Source organism: Oryctolagus cuniculus, chromosome 8 (genome assembly GCF_964237555.1).
Source record: "Oryctolagus cuniculus chromosome 8, mOryCun1.1, whole genome shotgun sequence".
Classification (NCBI taxonomy): Eukaryota; Metazoa; Chordata; class Mammalia; order Lagomorpha; family Leporidae; genus Oryctolagus; species Oryctolagus cuniculus.
The window spans coordinates 60,784,734-60,802,942 of NC_091439.1; positions in this window are offsets into that span (position 1 = coordinate 60,784,734).

Consider the following 18,209-nt stretch of genomic DNA (forward strand, 5'->3'; position numbering starts at 1 on the left):
CTTAAAAGAAGGCCCAAGGTTTTCAAATAGTAGATTTTGAAAGGTTTAAATCACATGTGAGAGACACTCTAAAAGACAAAATTTGAGTGTGCTCGTATTGAAATGTTGCAAAACCATTCATAAAGCCAAAAGTTAAAGCTGTAAGTTAAGCCTTCATGTGCAACATGCATTTAACCAAATAGTTTTGAGGTTTTCATGAGCAGGTATCTGTTCTGGGACATTTTTGTTAGAAAGCAAATAAAAATTCCCAGTCTCTTGCATCTCACATCCTACATGGATACAAGAGAAAATAGACAATAAGAAAAATAAATGTGTATATACAATGAGAAACTGAATGTTGTCAAAGGCCAGGTCCTGGGAGAAAGGGCTGCCATACTCTGAAATTAGCATTGATGGGTTTTTTGGAGGATGCTTAGAAGGGGAGGAAATATGCACAAATAGCCTAAAGTAATGGATTGGCAGCCTTAGTTTAAAGATTAAGGGATGCTCACTTTGGCCCCTATTGGAAGTTCTCCCTCTGCAAATTGGTCAGTAGGCCTGCAGCATATTTGAGGCATCTTCAGAGTATATGTTGATTCAGAGACAGGAGAGTTAAAGTGTTGCTGAATTAACACTGTTAAGGTACAATATGGTGGAGTACAGTATAATTTGGAGTTTAACACAAATGGCTTTTTGCCCTCCTTTCTGAAGAAGCAGAAAAGAGCAGGCTGGTCAGATTACTTACTACATACCATGTGCCTCAGGCATTGCCAACTGGCTGTAGCAAAGACAACCCATCTAACAAAGCAACTATGCTTAGGTTTCATCTAGTTTTCAGTACATTGTAAACCCAGGACCCATCTGGATTTTGAAGAAATGTGAGGGGATATTATATGGATCATCAATCCTTAGTCTATTGTGTCTTTAACAGTGACATAATCTGTGCCTGTCCTCCCATGGTTTCAACATCAGTACATCCATGATCACTGTGAAGTGTGAGTTTCAGTTCTGTCTCTGCCTCTCCCACTGAGGTTGCTCTTAATCTACAGATGGAAGAACCGTTGTGAGGAATTCTCAAAAGTTAAGTATGTCAATTTCAATTGCATAGAGACCCAGTAAGTCCCCAAACCCAGTGGTCTCTAGGAGCCCACTGTGACTCCACTTACTAAGTACCTACCTCTCTGCAACAGGAGTCATACGATGCTTTGGGACTCCAGATATCTGTGTCAACTTGGACTTTGTGTTTAATAAATCCTGAAATACTTTGCTTTCTCTCTTCTGTGTACAGTTACCCAAGTCAGTCACAACGTCTGATTGACAGGAACTGGGAGAATCATTACTGTGTACTCATTCTGTGGTGTGTCAACTTTTTCCTCCTGAGGTACAAATCTTGCCTTCAGTCAGCAATTTCTGTGTTTTGAAAATTGCCTCAGGTCTGGAATCTGGGAAAGAGATGGAATTTTTTTTATTTGGGTGACTGCCCTCAGCCTCTTCATCTTCCATCCTCTGCTTTGGTTGTATATGCCATAATTTTGTTGGTTGGGTAAACTCATTTGTCTATAACTATAACATAGATATGCTATATTCCATGAACTATAGTTCTCTTTAGGTCTTCTCCTGGTTGCTGCCCTTATGCTGCTACTTATTATCATAATCCCCCCCCCCGCCATGTCTGACAGTTCATCTGATCTCTGGTAAGTAGGGATCCTGTGAGTGAGCCCAATTATTAGAAGCATTGCCTACCTTCATGCCTGGCTAATGAAAGCTTGCCAATACTGAGCTTCTCTCACCAACATATTCCTTTTTGTTGACAAATTAAGTTTCCTCTCATGGAATGTAGTGGTCTGGTAAGACTTCCTGACTCAGTGTCTCCTCTCTAGTATGCTCACTTTGGAGAGCCCTTTGGTTCCTCTACAACTGTAAAACAAAGCAGTTCCAGCACTTGTACAGCTTATGATTTTCTCCAGGCTTTTTGGAGAAACTTTAGTACTCTCTTCACCCCACCTCCCAGGGACTTTGCATGGGTCTTAAATCTTATAAACTGGGAGAGTGCTTTCACATCAATAAACTTTTTTCATCAGAACCCAGTCCAGATATATTCCCCTGGATCCTGCCAGCATATATTGACTGGCTTTTCCTTCAAGTTACAACTCCTTTGCAACTTCAGCAGAATCAGCACTTCCTCAAATAGATTAGGTTGTGACTTAACCCTAGGTATGGGTGTGGTGTCAAGCAGGAGGGTGGGAGTAGAGAGAGATGGGGTGTGGTGGCCATTCCTGAAGATAGCACATTTGATATTCTGAGGAAGGCACCTCAAGAGAAGGCAAGCTCTTCCATTAATTAACAAGGAGGAATGCGTCACTGTGGCAGTAAATGGTTCAGTAGAATCTGGAGATTCAAAGCTTGGAAGAGCTTCATCCAGATATCCACAACCCGATTTTCAAAATTCTACTCCTTCCCAATCTGGGATCTGATCTTGGCATGGCAACCTCCTGAGCTGAAAATTCCACTTCCTGAAAGCTCTTACTCTTTTTAAATGCTGCCTCTTCAGTTGTTGCTCTCCACAGGCCATGGGAGACCCTCTTTATATCAGTTATTAATCATTCTCAGACTTTCTTTGGCATTATCCAATGAAATACCACCCACACACAGCCATCCAATTTAAAAAGCCTCAAAATTACTATTATTCCTGAAATTCTCAAACTCTTGAGATAGTATCCCTGCCAATGAATTAGTTTTCATGTCTATCTGTTCTCAGTTCCATGCCATTGAAACTTTTAATAGTTTCATGGTGACCAAATACCTGAATACAATTTTCCATCTGCTACCACTGAAGGAGTTGTTTTAATTAGCATATACATAAAACTTGTACATAGTTATGCAGTACCATGTTATGTCTTGACACATGCATAATATCTGTAATGTCCAATCAGCTTAAATATATCTGTTTACTCAAACATTTAACATTTCGCATGGTGAAAATTTTCAAAATTCTATTTTCTAGGTTTTTGAAACAGAGAGATATACCAAAGTCACCCTACTGTGGAGTAGCACCTCAGAACTTATTACTTTCTAACTGTAACTTAGCATCCATTATCAAGTTTTCACAGTCCCTCCTTCCCTAATCCCTTCTCTCCTCAACTTCAACTTCTATGAGATCAACTTTTTCTTTATGCCACTTATGATGAAATTTTTATTGCTGTTTGGTTGGCAGAAAACCCAGCTTCAAACATTCCATTTTAGATTCTTTTCTAGGATCAATTCCAGTACAATGGCATTGGTCAAGATTCATGAGATTCTGACATTGAGGAATTTGTGCACTGAGCAAATTTTAGGTAGAGGTTTTATTAGTAACTGAAGTATGAGAAGAGATGAGTTGGGCAGAAGGAGGAGATCAAAAAACTTTGCTGGTCCTATAGGAAGTTCTAATGTTTGACCCTTTGCAGTTGTTCCAACATGAGAGAGCAGGCCAGACAGAAGGAACTACACTGAAAAAGTTGTGAGACAGGAAACCTGAGCTGCTCTGGTGGACTGCAGGGGTAAGCATGGCAGGCATGAAGAGGAAAGGTTAAAAGAGACTGGGTTGTGATGTTTATGGAAGTAAGGCACCCCTGGTTTTCACACAGGAGAATAAAAAATGCGGCTTTTGCCATAACAGGTCACTGCAGGTCCAGTGTTGATAAGAGACTGTTAGGAAGAAGGCGAGGAAGACAAATCATAAGGTTTTTAAGTAAGAGATGCCAGCATTATGAACCAGGTGTTAGCAATTGAGGTGGCAAGATGGTGGTCTGATACTTGATACATGAGCGCAATTCAGAGTTCATAGAAAAATGAAATTAAAAGATAAGTCCATTTTTAGCAAAAAAAAAAAAAAAGAAATAAGTTCATTTCCATGCATTTTTTTCATGATATGCATTCTTTATGTACTTTTTGAAGACCTCTTATATACATGGATTTCAAAAATTTTACAGCAAAATACACTTTAAAAATTCTATTTTCCGTGAGCTTTTTGAAGTACACTTGTTTTTTAAATGGGACAAATAGGGTTTTATGATTAATTAGATGTGGAGATTCAGAAATTTATATCAGGGTTCTCCAGAAAGAAATAGAACCAACAGGACACGCACACATACACACACACACACACACCTAGTTATCATCGCTCTATCTAGAGAAGGAAAAGGAAAGAAGGAGGGAAGTGTGGGGAGCAGCCGGACTGGACTAAGTTACTGAAATTAAGACTTATTCTATGCATCTGCTCTCCCACAATATGGCGCTGGGAGAGAAGTAAACAGCTTCCGCACAGCTGCCTCCAGTTCAACCAATTAACTGTAGGACTTGCTCCTGATTGGAGAGCAGCGTACTCGGCGTGTGGGCAGCCGAGTTAGGATTGGCGGAGGAGGACTATAAAGGAGGAGAGAGACGGCATGCACCGGGAACATCTATGGGGAACATCTAAGGGAACCCGTGCAGCCCCCGAGAGAACCGGCCGGCGGTGTGCCGCTCCCCTGCGGAAGTGGGGAATGCGGCCAGGGGGAACTGCCCTTCCACGGAGGTGGAAGGGATAGTAGCCAACCCGGGAAGAACCAGCAGCAAACCCGGGGAGGGCCGAGCAGCAGAAAGAACAGCGCAGGGTTCAGTGTTGCTCCTCCACGAAGAGGGGGAGCGACAGGAAGGAGGGAAGGAGGGAAGGAGGGAAGGAGGGAAGGAGGGAAGGAAGGAACGAAGGAAGGAAGGAAGGAAGGAAGGAAGGAAGGAAGGAAGGAAGGAAGGAAAGGGAAGAAGGAAGGGAGGTAAGAAAGATTGATTATGAGTAGATGGTGGCCAAGGGCATCTGGTAGTATAATTCTCATGCAAGCCAAAAACATCTGAGAACCATGGGTGATAATGGAGTGTGTACCAGTCAGAGTACAACCAACCGAAACCTGTGCAGTCAATACCTAAGGGTAGGAGAAAATGGGAGTGCCAGCTCAAGAAGACACACACACACACACACACACACACACACACAAATTTCTATTTAGAACTTCAGTGGATTGGAGGATGTCCATTTGCATTGGTGATAGTGATCTTTACTCAGTTACCTATTAAAATGCTAATCGCTTCCAGAAACAATGTTTTACTAACCCTTCATCACTCAGTATGGACATTCCTTAGCCATGTCAAATTGAAACATCAGACTAATCATAGAAATAAAAAAGAGTTGAGAATAGCACCAATATCTCTGTTCTAAGAAACAGGAATAATGGAGTTTCCATTAATTAAAGGTCAGTTTCAGGGGCATTGGAAGAGACAGGTGTTCAATTTTGATCAATTAAATGAAATTTTGGAGTAGTTTTCTATAAATGTCCAGACAAAGGATTTACATTTTGCATTATTCAAGATGTAAACGAGATTCAAAAACCTGATATTGGATAAGATGAGAGACTAAGTATAGACAGATAAGAAAATGTGATCTAAAGTCTAAACTCCTGGTCACTTCATTGTCATGAGGTTGGAAAGGTAGAAGATATGTCAAGAGAGTATTTTCCTAAAAGTCATAATAAGAAAACATCAAATTCTGCTGATGGACCAAATAAGAGGAAGACTAAAGTTGATCTTTTTTGGTATATAACAAGGGATAGTCATCAAAATCCAAAGGAAGAGGGAAATTATAACATTGCATATATAACATTGTCCCAAGAAATTCTGTTGTCAAAGGAGTGAATTAAGCTTTAGGTAGAGGGAAGGAATGGAGTTAATATAAAAAAAAATGTATTTGAATATTGATAGTAATGACACAGTTGAGAGTAATAATTTGATGATGGAGAGGGAAATGATGTTCTTCAGTGAGGCCAGAGTAAGAATAAGTGAAAATATGGAGAGTGGCCGGCGCCGCGGCTCACTAGGCTAATCCTCCGCCTAGCGGCGCCGGCACACCGGGTTCTAGTCCCGGTCGGGGCGCCGGAATCTGTCCCGGTTGCCCCTCTTCCAGGCCAGCCCTCTGCTGTGGCCAGGGAGTGCAGTGGAGGATGGCCCAGGTGCTTGGGTCCTGCACCCCATGGGAGACCAGGAAAAGCACCTGGCTCCTGGCTCCTGCCATCGGATCAGCGCGGTGCGCCGGCCGCAGCGCGCCAGCCGCGGCGGCCATTGGAGGGTGAACCAACGGCAAAAGGAAGACCTTTCTCTCTGTCTCTCTCTCTCACTGTCCACTCTGCCTGTCAAAAAAAAAAAAAAAATATGGAGAGTTTGACTTTAAAAAGAAATATTTTGGGTTTATTCTAATGGGGGGAAAGGAAGAGTGCATAAGTACAGATTCCAAAAGGTGAGTAGATGTGATAATGGGAGCTCTTGGAATTCTTTGTCTAGGAGCATCTATAAACTCAGCAAAGTAGAAACTGGAATGAAGAGCAGGGATATGATACTAGAGGACTGAAGGAGAGAAGATATGAAACAGAAAGTGAAAAAGGGAAAAGAACAACACTAAAATTGCTCTGCAACACCAAAAGCTTACTTGAGTAAATTTCATGATATTAAAACAAGACAGATTTGTGATTTGTTTTCCAGCCATGTTTGGCTATGCTGCTACAAGAATGAAAGATATATAAACTTGTGTTAATCCAGGGTAAGAGTTGTGCCTGGCAAGTTTAGCCAAGAGAAAATCAAATGAATTGAGATCTATGAAAGAGACCACAAAGGATTGATGACAGAAAATTGAGAATGCTTGACAGACAGGATTTATAACAATTGACCAAGCTGAGTATGCAGGGAAGCAAAGGCATTGAAGGGATGAGGAAAACTGTGGTCAGATCAATGGATTTTAAGTCCAGTAGGAGAGAGAGTTGAAAGCTATTTGAAAGTCAAAAATTCAAGGAAGTGATCCAGAAAAAAGGAAGGTGATGAGGAGGCAGTGTGTGTGGAATGTGACCATGAAGTTTAGTGACTGAAGTAAGATAAAAGAAACATTCACTGGAGAGAGGTGGTCAAGGAGGAAGAATTCTACACTAAATACTAGCAACACTCAATGTCAAGAAAAGAGCTATGGTGGAAGAGTCAGGAGCTACAATTTCCAAAGATTGGTGAGAACCCTGAATATGACGACTTAAAGCAAGCCATGGAAGTAGGTGATATCTGATGACATTAATGTTAAAGAAAAGGAGGAGGCAGTTTAGGAAGCATGAGGTAGCCTGGAAGTGATGATGAAGAACAAAGATGAACCTTCTCCATTGTCACCACTTGAGAGAGCTACAGGGCATATGGTGCTCCCGAAAGAACTATACTTCAACAAGACAAAGAAAACAAAGGGAACTATCAGAGAAGTTGTTGCAGGCATGGAAAACTTTGATGATGATAGAAAACTGGTCCTATGAGTTAAGAGCATATAGCAGATGACTACTGAAAGGTGTTGTTCTTTCAAGACTCACTGGACCTTTCATCAACACTATTTCTGTGGAATACTCATTAATTTAGTAACACCTTTATTTTGAGGACTTCCTGTCACCATCTCCCTTCCTGATGAATCTTTCTGAATCAATTTCCTTTACTTCCAAAGCTCATCTGTCCCTTAAATAAACTGGACATTCTTAAAATTGTCTACATGTTTTATTTACTGTCCAATTATACAGCTGGGCTGTGAATCTAAGATACCCTTAGGGGATAGAATGTCTCACCCTGTTCCAAATAGTGTTCTCCAGAATAAGTCTAAGGAAGCCTTTCTAAACAAAAAGCACAACTGATGATGGACATCCTGAACAAAACAACATTTAATGGCTTATTTCTTCTAAGTGAATCCTTTCCTTTAGCATGACATTAAAGACTACATGCAACTTAACTCTGTTATTTTTTCTAGGTCTCATGTCTAATCATTTTCTCACTTCTTAAGGTCTTATTACTGCAGCCACATTCAATAACATGGCATTTGTGTTCTACACTTGTGCTGTATTCTTGGGTTCCTTCAGCTTTTGCTTACTACTCCATTTCCACTGAATAGTCTTCCTCCCTTTTCTATTTCTTACTCATTTCAGCTCTCACATAACTTCTATTGTGAGGTTTTCCTAAGTAGCATCCTAGCCCTCCAAATGGTCCAATCTTTCTTGTTTGCTTTTGTCATATTCTATTTGTAGTTTCAACATGGAAGTTTTCAGAGCCTGATTTTTGTTACACTTTATTTGTATTCATTTAAATTCTCATTTTCACCAAAAAGATGAGATAATTGTCCTTGGATTTGCATGTGGGGTGTGTGTGTGTGTGTGTGTGTGTGTGTGATCCCTGTCTGAGTACTCTCTGTTAGATTATTAGTTTTTCAAGGGCAGTTTCTCATTCTTTCAGTACTTGACACTGTCATACACATAACTACTGTTAAAAAATTTTATTCAATGAAAATGTAAGAGAGATTAACCCAGGCTGGGAAGAAAAGCTGAAGTCCTATCAGCTGAATAAAGAGATGACAGTAGAATGTAAGCCCACAATGATAGGGATTTTAATTTGTTTTGTCTTTCAGAAATGCCATAGAAATTTATTGAATGAAAGAGATTAATATAGATCTCACACTTATATTTTAACACTTAACCTTGAGCAACATACAGGTGTTATGTGAATGGTGGCATTTTTCACATCCCAACTCACATTCACTTTTGAGAAAAACAGTGGATATTTTTCTGACAGTCAATCTTTTAAAAACATCTGCACAGACATAAAGGAGAAAAAATGTGTCCTCAAGTATAATATCACAAAAATAGCCATTTTTCCTTTTACTAACTTTTAATTTTGAAGACTGTGTATGCTCTTAAATTTTACTCAATTTTCAAAATCAATCACTCTCATGCTGAATATTTTTAAATGGATATGACACTTTGCATGGATCCCATAAATAAACAAAACGTGCACAGCTTTGTTTATGTTAGGAACCTTCTGCTAAGTGTTGCTTCTATTTATTTACTTTTAAATTATGCCAGATTTCTGCAAATTTGAGTCCGTTTGGGGACCAACTTGAAATTTTAAAGACTAGCTATTTGCTTTGCTTCTGATGCATTACAAATACATTAAGGTAACAGTGCTAGGGGTCAGCAGAAGGCATAAGTAGGAAATACTCAAGATGGGTGGAATTAAGGAGATACAAGCACTGTGCCATAAAAATTCGATCATTTCTCTTAGCTTACTTTTTTTTTTTTTTTTTGACAGGAGGAGTGGACAGTAAGGGAGAGAGAGAGACAGAGAAAAAGGTCTTCCTTTACCGTTGGTTCACCCTCCAATGGCCGCTGCGGCCGTCGCACTGCGGCAAGCGCACCACGCTGATCCGAAGCCAGGAACCAGGTGCTTCTCCTGGTCTCTCATGTAAGTGCAAGGCTCAAGGACTTGGGCCATCCTCCACTGCACTCCCAGGCCACAGCAGAGAGCTGGACTGGAAGAGGGGCAACAGGGACAGAATCCAACACTCCGACCGGGACTAGAACCCGGTGTGCCGGCCTCACAGGCAGAGGATTAGCCTATTGAGCCGTGGCGCCGGCCTCTCTTAGCTTACTTTTATTTATCTTCCTCACTCTCCTTGCTTTCTTTTCACATCTGTAGTTTTTAGCTCCCAACCATTAGATCTCAAACTCAGATTCTTCCTGATTTGTGAAGCATAGTACAATGGATCTACAATGATAAACATGAGGTAGTTTTCCATAAAGAAAGATACATACATAAAAACCTTGCCCAGAAAGCCATATTGCTAAAAATGAACTCTGCTTATAGACATTACCAATGAAAACTATAGTTCATTAATTCACTCATAATAAAGAGCTGGCACCAGTAACCTGACATTCTCATATCATATACATTGTGGCATGGTTTATGAAACTTAGAGATGGATACTTTTTCTAAGAAAGTAAAAATCTAGTGATAAATAATTAGATCAAGCAACAAATGCTGGTACTTGTCTCATCTTGTCTCACCAGCCACTGGCCAAAACCCCTGCTTTCTTCTTCCTTCTTACTTGAACCATGGTTATATTCAGGTATTTTCCATCCTCCACCCTCCCATGTGTTTCAGGATGATCCCTTCTTTAGAGCTAGGGATGGCAGGCACCAGTCGTTCTCATTCTTTTTTGAGCATGTTGGTTTATAGATGAACACATGATCTAATTTGACTAATTGGTTGTTAGAGGAAGTTAGCCGTTCCTCACTTTAAAGAGAAAAAAAACACAAAGGAAATACATCCTTTTCTTTCCCTGAATGCTTCTCCATGCCTCAATATGATGCCTGGAATTGCTACAGCAGTAACTGTGACAGAACCCTGCTTGAGGGAAGGGCCAAGATGATGGCACCAATGGAGTAAAGAAATGGGAAGATTTCATACCTCCTATGACATTTGGAAGCAAAAACTTTTTCCTTGCCAGAAGTCTGCCCCCACTCACTCAGGTGAGTTTGCATAATTTTACCATACATGAATTTAGCAGAATTCTGTCAACCTTCACTCTCTTGGTTAAAGTGTAAAATTATTTCGTGTTTCCTATAATGAAAGTATACATGTGTCTGGATTTCTTTTGCTAGTGGATTCGTGGGTAACACTATATCTACAGGCTAGCTTTCATTGGACCCTTTATATTTGGGATTCTTCAAACTGGATAAAGAATGATGTACAAATCAATTAGTGTTGTCATTGGGTTACAGGGTCATTTCTTTTCACCAATCTAAGGTAGCCAAGAATGATAGGAATAGAACACTTTAAAAATAGAAACATGCCAAAGGAAATACCATTGTATCATCATGCATTTTAAAAGAGCCAAGTTACAAAAATGGAAAAACAACTTCTCTTTCAAGTTGTACTACCATTATAAAATGCTGGCAGTTAATAGAAAAAGACACAAGTAAGAACACTTGTCCTGTCTTTCAGAGAGTAATTGGCCCCAAAGAAAGAAATACAACATTATTATGACCATCTGATATACACTACTCCTTTAGTCATTTTGTTAATTTTCAATTAAATGTAGCCCTTGATTCAACTATAATGTATTAGTACAATTGAAATATTTACATTATTCATAAAGTATTTGAAAATTAATCTGTACTAGAATGTGTTTTAAGTGAAATGAGTCTGAAACAAAGGAGTAAAGTTAAAATTGAATATGATTTTAGTCTTAACTAGATGTGATCTGAGGTATAATTTCAAAGGCACAATGCTAAGTTTTTGGTATTAATAAATGTGGCTGTGATGTTCATTGCTCAGTTTAATTGATTTATAGTTGGAATACTAGCCAGACCATTTCTGGCCCCAAGAATACCTTTTTGGAGATTGGACCTACCAGAACATGGCCTAGTAAGCTGAGCAGTGATCTAGATTCTATCCCCTTCTTGTCCATTATGCCAGTCATTGTCATACAGTGAACTTTTGGCGCAAGCATACTCAAAGGACCTGAGTTGAAAATCCTATGGCTTAGCTGGACAAGTGTCGAATAGAAGAAATGCTGAAAATGATGGCAAACTACAGGCTCTCACACTAATAGTAGCTCCAGTTACTATTTCCAGGATGGAATGTAGACACTATGTTTTCAGATGCCCAAAATTTTGAAAGAACTGGAAGTCTATCTAACACCAAGAATTCACACAAAAGGTGTTTCAGCACAAATTCAAATTCTGGGCTAAGCTAAGAGTTTATGAATCTGTCTTAAAGCAAATGTGTAGCTATAGCCAGTTGTTCAGATTCTACTGTTAATCCCAATCTTATTTGATTCAAGGATGTTGAGCACCTAGGAATGATGGTACAATAAGAAAGAAGTGGGGGAGAGACTGAAGTTTTCATCCAAATAGGAAAGACCATAGATATATAGATATGATGGAAAGAGAAAAAAATATGATATTAACCCTAAAGAAAGAAGAAAGTGAGTGTCTAATATTAGGAAGTATGAGGGACAAAGAGAGTTGTGATTTTCAGGTACTTTGCCTGTTTCAAGAACTGTTCTACTAAATCACTCCATCACTTTGCTAACATTAATTAAACTGCATAAACCCTGTGAGATCGATAATTACTATAATTAAACTGATATTTCAGATCAGTAAAATGAGAATTAAAATGCCCAAGGTCATAGTAAGACTGTATGGCCCAGTTTGGAAGATAAACTACATGTTCTTACATTATTTCACTTCCCTAGAAAGGGCTCACTTTCTATCTCTCACCCTCTCTCTTTCTCTCTCTCTATATGTTGAGAATAAGAAGATATCATGCTAGGATAGGTAAACTTGATCATTAAGAAGTTAAACTACAAGTTGATTATTGAAGCATTGAGACAATATGGCAAAATATATAAATGAACATACCATATTCAATAAATAACATATATATATATAAATTCCATTTCAATTAATTGCATTTATTTTTTAATTTTTTCCATTGAAATTGCTGGTTTAGCTAAATGCATCAGTGAATTAAGGAATCAACATACATAAAGCATTCTCAATACTGCAGAACAGCACATAAAAGGCTGTCATTAGTTTGGAAAGAGAACACAACAGACAGACAGAAGGAACTCTTCTTGTTGCTATAACTACAGCACAACAAAGGTCAGCAGAAGAGGGGGAAAAAAAAAAACCTTCCTGGATTGAACATTAGCAACACAGGGATATTAGCTTTTTACTCTCAACAAAGAAAAATTGAAATGATTTCTTAAAGTAAGGTTAATTGAAGATAAACTAAACAATGGAAACACAGATTAGAAAAAGCATAAAGAGTGGTTTTATCTGAAATAAATATCTGGAATCTTACACTATTGCAAATGGGGATATCTAGGTTACATTGGTCATCTAAAATCTAAAGTTTAGGAGAACAAATTTAAATATTTTAAATTCACAAACATATTATGAAAAATTTTTTTATTGTATTTTAAAATGGAAAATTCAAAAATGATTTCATTTAACATCTAATGGAAAATGATTTAAATAAATTTAATGTGAAAGTTTCACAGAACTTAACATGATTTTATAAAACTAATTTTATATCCTTAAAATGTAAATTTTAGAAATAATTCTAATGTCTATTATTAAAAATTCTTGGATTTTTTTTTTTTTTTTTTTTGCTTGTTGTGCCTGGTAACCTGGAGGTTCAGAGACCTGTTTACAAGATGCACAGTGTCTACATGTAAGCTGAAATAAAGGGTCCACCTCTTCCTGGTGAGCTAAGGAGATCAGCAGTTATTTGTGTTACTGAGTCTGGGGTTTTGACTGAGAATGAGAGAGGAATTGATAGCGAACTCTCTCGATTTCCAGTGTCCTGTAAATCCTGTCAGATAGCTGAAAGCAGAAGGAGCTGACGCTGCCACATTCTAGGCTGCTGTCAGGGGAACACTGACTGCTGTCACACTGACAGCGGGAGGACAGAACAACACAATGCATTTCCTGGTCAATTCCTAGGCACAAATTTCACCATAGGATTTCCAAACTTTCTATTTCTTTCTCATTGCTTACCTATCTGTAAAGCTACACTTTTTAGGAAGCACAAATTTTTCTGGGACAAAAGGCCAATGTAGATGCCTTGCTGTCACCACCAGACAGAGGAAAACAGAGACCCAAAGAACACCTTGGCAATCCAGTTGCAAATTTGTGTTTAGATCTGTTAGTGTCTGATAGCCACTTACCATGTCATGGTGTTTTGTATCAACGTTCATCCTCTATTTCACTCGCAAGTTGGTACTTTGAAAAATATCTATTACTTCCAATAATCCGACGAATAAAGCATTACAAATATTTATGGGAGATTACAAGAAGACCATATTTAAACAAAAGAAAGTTGAGTTAGGAAGCTTGTAGAAGGAGCATTCTTCTGGAGACTTCTTTGTCCAGCCACTGTACAAAATATAAGGATTTCTGTGTTTGTGGATTACCCCTATTATTATGGATTGCTAATGTTGTATTGGAGTTATACTCTTATTAAAAATGAGAACTTTCCTGACAAGAAGGAATGTCATGAAAAATAAGAATGGGAATGAACTAAATGTGAAGAACAGTTCTGCAAATTAATGCCCAGGATAGTAGCTGGTACATTCATATCTGTCTAGCATTCAAGCTGTATGTACAAATATGTGAGTGTGTGGCACTTGAATAACTTAATTGACTTGACTACCACACTAATGAGAATAAAGTAATGGTGTTAACCCTGTGAATCTAAAATTTTCATCCTTAACGGTAGCCAGCCATTTCATAATTGCATTGTTAATAATTAGAAAGACAAAGCTGGGGCCAGCATTGTGGCTTAGTAGGTTAAGCCACAGCCTGTGATGCCTGCATCCCATATGGGTGCCAATTCAAGACCCACCTACTCCATTTCCAATCCAGCTCCCTGCTAATGCTCCTGGGAAAGCAGTGGGAGATGGTCAAAGGTCTTGGGGCCCTGTACCCATATGGGATACCAAGAAGAAGCTCTGGACTTCTAGCTTCTGCCTGGCCCAGCCCTAGCTGTTGTGGCCATTTGGGGAGTAACCAGTTGGTGGAAGAGCTCTCTCTGTTTCTCCCCCTCCCTTTTAAACTCTGCATTGCAAATTAAAAAAAAAAAAAAAAGAAAGAAAAAGAGAAAGACAAAGTAAGAAAGTAAGATAGTTGGAAAAACTGCTGAAAATATGTGGCCAATTGTGTTGGCAGATTAAAAGCATGATTCCAATATGAAGGTCAAATATTGATTTTAGAAATACTCTCACCAAATCCCTATTGTTGAGCTACCAAGGAAACTGAAAATACTCTTAAAATTTTAAAATATTATTTATAATAATTCATCACATATAAAAGTATTTCATATAAATAACAGTATTTCATCTTAGCTTATGGTTCTTAACTAATCAATGATGTTTTTGTTTCTCTGGTCATGGTAAGGTGAACAGTGTTTTCTAGAATAAGTAGATCTGCTGGAGTAGAGAGAAATTGGAGGGGCTATTAGGAGAGGGAATTCAAACACTAGGGCCAAGTAGAGGACTTTGCACTCCATTTTGTGAAATATGCATTTTTATTGTATGGGCGATGGGAAACTTACCTTCCACATATTTTGTGTCTGCTACTTTCTTTCAGTGTGCAAAGTACAGATTGTTATGAACCTTTCACGTGGCAAGTAAGTATTAAGTGGGACTCAAAGCCAATTAAGACATAGTCCCTGATGTCTAGAACCTTAAACTATGGTAAGCAAATCAGAAAAACAAATATCCCATGTAACAATAGTCAAAGAAGAGCTAAAGAAGTTATTCCCTATTTGCTTTGTTAGTATATTCCTTCTATAAATGGTATAGTTGTTTTACTATTATTTACAGTATGAATTACCATGGAAAGAAGATAGTCCTAAGACCACGACCATGAATTGGGATGTGGGTTCTAGGATGTTAGGCAAAAAAGCTCTACACTCCTTTTTTTTTTTTTTTTTTTTTTTGACAGGCAGAGTGGACAGTGAGAAGAGAGAGAGACAGAAAGGTCTTCCTTTTCTGTTGGTTCACCCTGAAATGGCCGCTGCGGCTGGCGCGTTGCGGCCGGCGCACTGCATTGAGCCGAAGCCAGGAGCCAGGAGCCAGGTGTTTCCTCCTGGTCTCCCATGTAGGTGCAGGGCCCAAGGACCTGGGCCATCCTCCACTGCACTCCTGGGCCACAGAGGAGAGCTGGACTGGAAGAAGAGCAACCAGGACAGAATCCAGCACCCCGACCGGGACCGGACTAGAACTCTGAGGTGCAGGAGCCGCGCCGGCCTACACTCCTTTTCTAAACTGGATGATGAACATGTTTTGTGACTAATACAGAGCACCCCATTAGTGTGTTGTTAAACACTATCACTGGGTTGAAAACACCAGCAGAGAAGCTCCTTCCAGTGCCCAAAATTAACTCTAAATCAGTTTATTTTTAATTTATGGTACTTCGTCTGATTGTGTTAGTTCGTTCTTTATACTTTAGCAAATTCTTGTTAGAATATTCTAAATTTGGCTTGGTTGTCTTACAGGTATTTAAGAAAGCATAATTTGTTAATAGAAGCCAAACTTTCCCCCCAAGTCATTAAGACTGCTTCTAGCCTTAATGCCTAAGGGTGACAAAGAACTAAAGAGCTCCCAGGGAGAAGAATCTCAAGGTCAGGGTCAGGGCTGTGTGGTCCACTTAATCTCTCTAGCTAGTGACTTTGTTGCTAGTATTACTGTGTGGTGGAGCCTGCCAGCTGTCTACCAACATTTTTTCTCTTCTCTGCAGCAACAGAGGTGCATCTCTGAAGTGGCTACCCAGCAATATTTGCTGCTGGATATGGCATGTGACTTGTTCTTGACAATTGCACGGGAGCTGCAAAGTTGTGTTCCACTTCAAGAAAAAGGTTTTTAAAAGATGATCATGCATTCTCCAGGCCTTTCTGAGAGCTTGATGGGGTTGATGGCAAAGTCCCAAGATGGAAGGACAAGTGGATCTGTGCATCACTCAGAAAGAGCAGTCTTCCAGCCTGCAATTCTCTCCCTGGACTACTAAAGGAGCAAAAAGTATACTTCTACAAAGGTTTTTGCATTGATATATTTTGGGATATATTTGTTACAGTACAATAGGCAAGCTTCCTTTTTAAGGATTCCGAAATAATGATGATGTTGACAAGCATCATGAAAGATGGTGGCAGTCATTCACAGATATTTCATAGTACAACATAACATCCGTGTGGGCAGGGGGCACCTCTTAAAGGATCCTCAAGTTGGGAGTTTAAATTTCTCTTAAGATATCTATGGAACCCTTGCACTCCTATTTCAGATTATAAGATATATAAAACGGGGTAAAGCAAGGCACAAACCATTCCATGTGATTGGAAGCTGCAGCAGGCATTCCTCTGAGAGAACAAACCGAAAGTGTTAGTGCTTCATAGAATTCTGGACCCTGAATTAGAGTTAGCAGAGAACTATGTTCTCAGAAACTGTTATCAGAACCCAGCCCCAGGTCATGACAGGGGCTAAGATGGCTTTTGTTAAGCCTACATCCCAAGGTCAGAGTGCTGAGGTTTGAGTCTTGGATGTACTCTTGATTCTTGCTTCTTGATAATGCAGGCTCTGGGAGGCAGCTGTGATGGTTCAAGTAGTTGGATCCCTGCCGCCCACGTGAGAGACCTGGATTGAGTGCCTCACTCGTGGGCATTTGAGGAGTGAACTAGAAGATGAGAGGTCTCTCTGTCTCTGTCTCCAAAATAAAGTAAATGAACACAATTTTTGAAGAATTCCAACAACAACAAAAGACCTTTACGTATCATTTTGGAGAAAAAGAACACAGGGCATAGGCTAGTGTGGGACATGTGAATATACAAATGTCTAAACTATTGTAAAGAAAAAAAACTAGATGATGTGAGGTAGATATATATATATATAATATGTAATCATTATATACATACAATATATGAATATATATACACATAATCAATTTGGCTTAGGGTGAAATGAAATCTTTAGTGGGCAGGCAATGGATGCTATGACAGAGCCATGGAATTCATTTATTCTATATGTTCAATTAATGTCATATTAATGAAGAAGCTTCATTTATAATTAAATCTAAGGTTCTAGTGCCCAGAAAAAGTTTACTAATGGATGAATTATTGATAGTCAAACTAAGGTAGACGTTATAAGCATAAAGCATGGAGACAGAATCAAGTATAAATTTCAGCCTAACTTTATGACCTAATATAGGTTACTTAATTTCTCTAGGCCTCAGTTTCATTATTTCTAAAATGGAAATAATAATAATGCCTCATAGGGTTATTAACAAGGGCAAAATAAAACATCTGCCAGTTACTTAGGACAATGTCTGATACAGGTGAGTCATTTTAGTGGTAGCTTGCATTATTAACATTCAGTGTTCTGTGTTTTATCAGTGAGAAAATAAAATTCTTGGGAATCTAGAGGTTATTTTTCCTCATTTGTTTAAGATTTCATTTTGAAAGTAAGCTGGAAGAATCCTCAAAAGGGAAGCATGAAAAAAAGAATTTCTAATGAGGAAAATTTCCAGAAAGTAAAACTTGGCATGAGAAAGCATGATGGTTATATTTGAGTTTTTAAAAAATTGCTGATTTACACATTTCAAAAAATTCTACCATTGGACTGATATGTTAAATATCTTGAAAAGAATTTTAAGAAACTATTATCTTCCTGGAAGAGTTTCCCTCATTAAAAGGTGACTACATTTCGTGATAAATCTCCTGTGATGCTTAGCTCAAACAACCTCAAAAAGAAAATATAATTCCTTGCTTTCACAAAGCATTAGCACAATATAAAAAAACCTTATAAGCATAAATAACTATTT